The sequence below is a fragment of the Bubalus kerabau genome, chromosome 2 (genome assembly GCF_029407905.1).
Source record: "Bubalus kerabau isolate K-KA32 ecotype Philippines breed swamp buffalo chromosome 2, PCC_UOA_SB_1v2, whole genome shotgun sequence".
Taxonomy (NCBI): Eukaryota; Metazoa; Chordata; class Mammalia; order Artiodactyla; family Bovidae; genus Bubalus; species Bubalus kerabau.
The window spans coordinates 180342765-180349860 of record NC_073625.1 but is presented as its reverse complement, the minus strand read 5'-3'; positions in this window follow the sequence as shown (position 1 = coordinate 180349860).

Here is a 7096-nt window from a genome sequence, read left to right as displayed (position 1 = left end):
ATGCAATCCCTATCAAGCTACCAACAGCATTCTTCACAGAGCTAGAACAAATAATTTCACAATTTGTATGGAAAAACAAAAAACCTCGAATAGCCAAAGCGATCTTGAGAAAGAAGAATGGAACTGGAGGAATCAACCTACCTGACTTCAGGCTCTACTACAAAGCCACAGTTATCAAGACAGTATGGTACTGGCACAAAGACAGAAATATAGATCAATGGAACAAAATAGAAAGCCCAGAGATAAATCCACGCACATATGGACACCTTATCTTCGACAAAGGAGGCAAGAATATACAATGGATTAAAGACAATCTCTTTAACAAGTGGTGCTGGGAAATCTGGTCAACCACTTGTAAAAGAATGAAACTAGAACACTTTCTAACACCATACACAAAAATAAACTCAAAATGGATTAAAGATCTAAATGTAAGACCAGAAACTATAAAACTCCTAGAGGAGAACATAGGCAAAACACTCTCTGACATACATCACAGCAGGATCCTCTATGACCCACCTCCCAGAATATTGGAAATAAAAGCAAAAATAAACAAATGGGACCTAATTAACCTTAAAAGCTTCTGCACATCAAAGGAAACTATTAGCAAGGTGAAAAGACAGCCTTCAGAATGGGAGAAGATAATAGCAAATGAAGCAACTGACAAACAACTAATCTCGAGAATATACAAGCAACTCCTCCAGCTCAACTCCAGAAAAATAAATGACCCAATCAAAAAATGGGCCAAAGAACTAAATAGACATTTCTCCAAAGAAGACATACAGATGGCTAACAAACACATGAAAAGATGCTCAACATCACTCATTATCAGAGAAATGCAAATCAAAACCACTATGAGATACCATTTCACACCAGTCAGAATGGCTGCGATCCAAAAGTCTACAAGTAATAAATGCTGGAGAGGGTGTGGAGAAAAGGGAACCCTCTTACACTGTTGGTGGGAATGCAAACTAATACAGCCACTATGGAGAACAGTGTGGAGATTCCTTAAAAAACTGGAAATAGACATGCCTTATGATCCAGCAATCCCACTGCTGGGCATACACACTGAGAAAACCAGAAGGGAAAGAGACACGAGTACCCCAATGTTCATCGCAGCACTGTTTATAATAGCCAGGACATGGAAGCAACCTAGATGTCCATCAGCAGATGAATGGATAAGAAAGCTGTGGTACATATACACAATGGAGTATTATTCAGCCATTAAAAAGAATACATTTGAATCAGTTCTAATGAGGTGGATGAAACTGGAGCCTATTATCCAGAGTGAAGTAAGCCAGAAAGAAAAACACCAATACAGTATACTAACGCATATATATGGAATTTAGAAAGATGGTAACAATAACCCTGTGTACGAGACAGCAAAAGAGACACCGATGTATAGAACAGTCTTATGGACTCTGTGGGAGAGGGAGAGGGTGGGAAGATTTGGGAGAATGGCATTGAAACATGTAAAATATCATGTATGAAATGAGTTGCAGTCCAGGTTCGATGCACGATACTGGATGCTTGGGGCTGGTGCACTGGGACGACCCAGAGGGATGGAATGGGGAGGGAGGAGGGAGGAGGGTTCAGGATGGGGAACACATGTATACCTGTGGCGGATTCATTTTGATATTTGGCAAATCTAATACAGTTATGTTAAGTTTAAAAATAAAATAAAATTAAAAAAAAAATAAATAAATGTAGGGTCTTTCTAGATGCCCCTTTTTAGATTGAGGGAGTTCATTTTTCCTACTTTGATGAACATTTTTGTCATGAAAAGATACTGAATTTTGACAAATGCTTTTTTTTTGCATCTGTTGAGATAATCATTTTTTTTTTAGATTATAATATGGCTAATTGAATCTATTAATATGCTAGTGTTAATCTGACCTCAATTCCTGACATAAACGCAGTTTGGTCATGATGTATTATCCTCTTTATATATTCTGGTTGCCTTGGATTATGATTTTTACATCGATGTTCATGAGGGATATTTGTTCTTTACTATTCTTGTCTTTGGCTGGTTTTATCAGTATAATGCTGGCCACACGGAATTCAGTAGGAAGCTTTCCTTTCTCTTACATTTTCAAAAAGAGTTTGTGCAAAGTTGACATTTTTCTTCCTTGTGTTGATATGTTTGGTGGGACTCCTCACTGGTGTGAACTAGGCCTGGGGTTCTTTGTGAGAAGGGATTTAGCTACATATTCAATTTCTTTAATAATATAGGGGTATTCAGGTTATCTGCCATTTGAAAAAGCTTTAACAGTTTGTATATTTAAAGAAAATGCACCATTTCATCTAAGATTTTTAAAATTTTGTTGCTAAAAATTCTCCACAGTGTTTTTAAATTTTTATAGTTATAAAATCCATTTTTTTGCATATTTCTTTTTTAATTTATTTTTATTGAAGTATGGTGGTGGTGGTGGTTTAGTCAGTAAGTCGTGTGCAACTCTTGTGACCCCATGGACTATAGCCTGCCAGGCTCCTCTGTCCATGGGATTCTCCAGGCAAGTTGGTTGCCATTTCCTTCTCCACTATTGAAGTATAGTTGAATTACAATGTTGTGTTAATTACTGCTGTACAGCAAAATGACTCTGTTATATATATATATGTATATACACACACACACATTGTTTTTCATATTCTTTTCCATTATGGTTTATCACAAAATATTGAATATAGCTCCCAGTGTTAAAGAGTAGGACCTTGCTACTTATCTGTTCTATACATACCTGTTTGCATCTGCTAATCTCAAACTCCCAGTTCAACTCTCTCTTATCCCCTCCCCCTTGGCAACCGCCAGTGCATTCTCTATGCCCTTGATCTTGTTTCTATTTCATAGATAGTTTCGTTAGTGTCATATCTTAAATTTCACACATAAATGATGTCATATGATATTTGTCTTTCTCATCCTGATTTACTTCACTTAGTATGACGATCTCTAATTGTATCCATGTTGCTGCAAATGGTATTATTTTATTTTATTCTTTTTTTGTGGTTGAATGGTATTCTATTTGTCTATGTACCACATCTTCTTTATCCATTCAACCGTCTTGCTGTATATTTCACTGCTGACACTGACAGCTAGTGTCTTCTCCCTCTTTTTCATAATCCATCTGACTTGAAGTCTATCAATATTTTTTATTTTTTTTTTAAAGTTTGTTTTTATTGATTTTCTCTGTTTTCCTATTTCCTATTTCATTGTCATCCACTTTGATTTTTAGTGTTTTCTTTCTTCTACTTATTTGAACTTAATTTGCTCCTTCTTCTAGTTTCTAGAGATGGATGCTGACTTGGGATGTTTCTTTTTCTTCTTTTTTATCTCCAAGTATTGTATAATTTCTCTTTGATTTTTTTCTTTGACCCATGAGTTCCTTGAAAACATGTTATTTACTTTCAAATATTTGGGAATTTTCTAGATATTGTTCTTTTACTGATTTCCAGTGTAATTTTAGCTCCGGTCAAAGGGTAAACTTTTAATCATTTCAATTCTTTTAAATTAATCAACTTTAAAAAATTAATTTATTTTAACTGGAGGCTAATTACTTTACAATATTGTAGTGGTTTTTGCCATACATTGATATAAATCAGCCACAGGTGTACATGTGCCCCCCTATCCAGAACCCCCCTCCCAGCTCCTTCCCACCCATCCCTCTGGGTTGTCCCAGAGCACCGGCTTTGAGTGCCCTGCTTCATGCATCACACTGGTCATCTGTTTTACCTATGGTAATATACGTGTTTCAGTGCTATTCTCTCAAATCATCCCAGCCTCGCCTTCTCCCACAGAGTCCAAAAGTCTGCTCTTTACATCTGTGTCTCTTTTGCTGTCCCACATATAGGGTCATCATTACTGTCTTTCTAAATTCCATATATATTCATTAATATACTGTATTGGTTTTTCTCTTTCTGACTTACTTCACTGTGTATAATAGGCTCCAGTTTCATCTACCTTAGAACTGACCCAAATGAGTTCTTTTTTATAGCTGAGTAATATTCCATTGTGTATATGTACCACAACTTCTTTATCCATTTGTCTGCCAGTGGACATCCAAGTTGCTTCCATGTCCTAGCTATTGTAAACAGTGCTGTAATAAACATTGGAGTACATGTGTATCTTTCAGTTCCTCGGTGTGTGTGCCCAGAAGTGGGATTGCTGGGTTGTATGGCAGCTCTATTTGCAGTTTTTTAAGGAATCTCCACACCGTTCTCCATAGTAGCTATACTAGTTTGCATTCCCACCAACAGTGTAAGTAAGATGTTTCCCTTTTTTCCGCACCCTCTCCAGCATCTATTGTTTGTAGACTTTTTGATGGCAGTCATTCTGACTGGCATGAGATGGTACCTCATTGTGGTTTTGATTTGCATTTCTCTGATAATGAGTGATGTTGAGCATCTTTTCACATGTTTGTTAGCAATCTGTATGTCTTCTTTGGAGAAATGTCTGTTTAGTTCTTTGGCCCACTTTTTGATTGGATCATTTAATTTTCTGGTATTGAGCTGCATGAGCTGCTTGTATATTTTGGAGATTAATTCTTTGTCGGTTATTTCATTTGCCATTATTTTCTCCCATTCTGAAGGCTGCCTTTTCACCTTGCTTATAGTTTCCTTCGTTGTGCAAAAGCTTTTAAGTTTAATTAGGTCCCATTTGTTTATTTTTGCTTTTATTTCCATTACTGTGGGAGGGGGGTCATAGAAGATCTTGCTGTGATTTATGTCAAAGAGTGTTCTGCCTATGTTTTCTTCTAAGAGTTTTATAGTTTCTGGTCTTAAGTTTAGATCTTTAATCAATTTTGAGTTTATTTTTGTGTTATTTTATGACCCATAGTATAATTTATCCTGGTAAATAATTCATGTACATTTGAAAAAAGCTGTTTTACACTGTTTTTGGGTGAGCAGACTGTGGATGTCAAGTAGGTTAGGTTAATTGACAGTGTTTCAAGTCTTTAATATCTAGTTTTCTGTCTACTTGTTCTGTCAATTATTAAGAGAGGAAGGTTGAAATTTCCAGCAATGACTGATTTATCTATTTCTTTTTGTAGTTTGTTAGTTTTGTGTACTTTGAATCTCTGTTATTTAGATCATAAACATTTAGGGCTATTATGTTTTCTTGATGTATTGATATCTTTAGTATCATGAAATGCCCTTCTTTATCCCTGATAATATTCTTTGGCCACCTGATGTGAAGAGCTGACTCGTTGGAAAAGACTCTGGTGCTGGAAAAGATTGAAGGCCAAAGGAGAAGAGGGAGGCAGAGGATGAGATAGTTAGATAGCATCACTGACTCAATGGGCATGAATTTGAGCAAACTCTGGGAGATAGTGAAGGACAGGAAAGTCTGGAGTGCTGCAGTCCATGGGGTCACAAAGAGGCGGACACAACTTAGTGACTAACCAACAGCAACAACAACATTCTTACTCTGATTAATGTTAGTATGCTGCATCATTTTCTATCCCTTCATTTCTAATTTACTTATGTCTTATATATAAAGTGCATTTCTTCTAGAAAGCAAGTACATGGGACTTATTTCTTATCCAATCTATAACTCCACTATACAATTAGAGTGGTAACATTGTTTGCATTTAATGTGATTACTGTATAGCATTATTATGAGGGTAACTTTTAAAGTACTATTGAGAGACCCAAAATAAGTTTTTAATAATGGAAAGTCTATTATATTACTGGACAGAAAAATCAATATTATAAAGAATTCACTTGGTCCTAATTTTATATCTATAAAAGCAATAGATTATTTTTGAAGTAGAATGAATTGAATCATATGTTACTGGAAAAATAAACATGTATGTATCATTAGGAAAATTCTGAAAAATACAAAAAATGAGGAAAAATCAGTCTTACAAATATTAAAATATTTTATAAAATGTAATTTAAAATATTTTATAAATGTACAGTGTACTGTTGCTATGACTGGAACATCTATGAGTAGAACAGAAAAGGAAAATGAGATATAGACACAATGTTCACATAAAAATTTTGTATATGAGGAATCTGGAACAAGATGACCTTGAGCTCACCTCCTCCCACAGACACACCAAAACTGTAGCTCCATGTAGAACAAATATTTGAGAATGACCTGAAGATAAGCAGGAGAGATTGTCTGTAACTAACAATACAAGGAAAAGACCACTTTGAGACAGGTAGGTGGGGCAGAGATGCAGTCTTATCAGAATCCTCACACTTGGTGTGGGGACCCACAGGCAGGAGGATTATACCATCACAGAAGCTCCCCCTGAGGAGCCGGAGTCCAAACTTCATGTAAGGGTCTCCAGCCTGGGGACCTGCACCAGGAAGAGAGTTCCCATGACAGTTGGCTTTGAAAACCAATGGGGCTTACATCTGGAAGAACATAAGGACTGTTAGAAAAACAATACTCCACCCCTGAAGTGTTCACACAGATACTGTCTCCAAGTCCCAGCACAGAAGCACAGTGTTGAAAAGCACCTGAGTCATATAAGAAGAAGATTCACTGAGTAATTTTAGGGTATTTGCTCAAAGGGGAGGGATATGGTGGAAGTCTCACCAAGGACAGAAGTGCTGGCAGACACCTTTTTAAAAACAAAACAAAACTTTTTCTTTGGTTGGTGAAACTATTGTGTATGGTGTTATGTTGTATACTGGCTTGATGATTTCAAACCCACTTGTTCATGATGTAAGTGAAACTAATTTTAATCTACTTGTTCATGACAAAGACCAAAAAAGTTGTTTTCAGAAATAAAGTTGTTTTGATATGAAAATGAAATAAGTGGCTTCAAGATCATTATGTCATCTGTTGTGGTTGATAAGCACTTAATAGCTGGGCTGTTAAAAGGCCCCATTGGGGGATTATCAGTAAAAACAGAGAAGTAGCTACAGAGAGGGGACACTTACATGATAGATACTGAGAGTTTGTGAGGAATATCCTAGAGTTTCTTTCAGGGGAAATCTGCCCTTTGCTGATCTGCTATTTGAAGATCTTGAGATGCTTGCTCCTGCCACGGCCAAGTGACTCTTTTTCAGTCGGCAGCGGTGTTAAACCATGCAGCAATCTCAAGAACAGAAGGAACATTGGCTTCTGCACTAAAAAAAGGCGACTCTT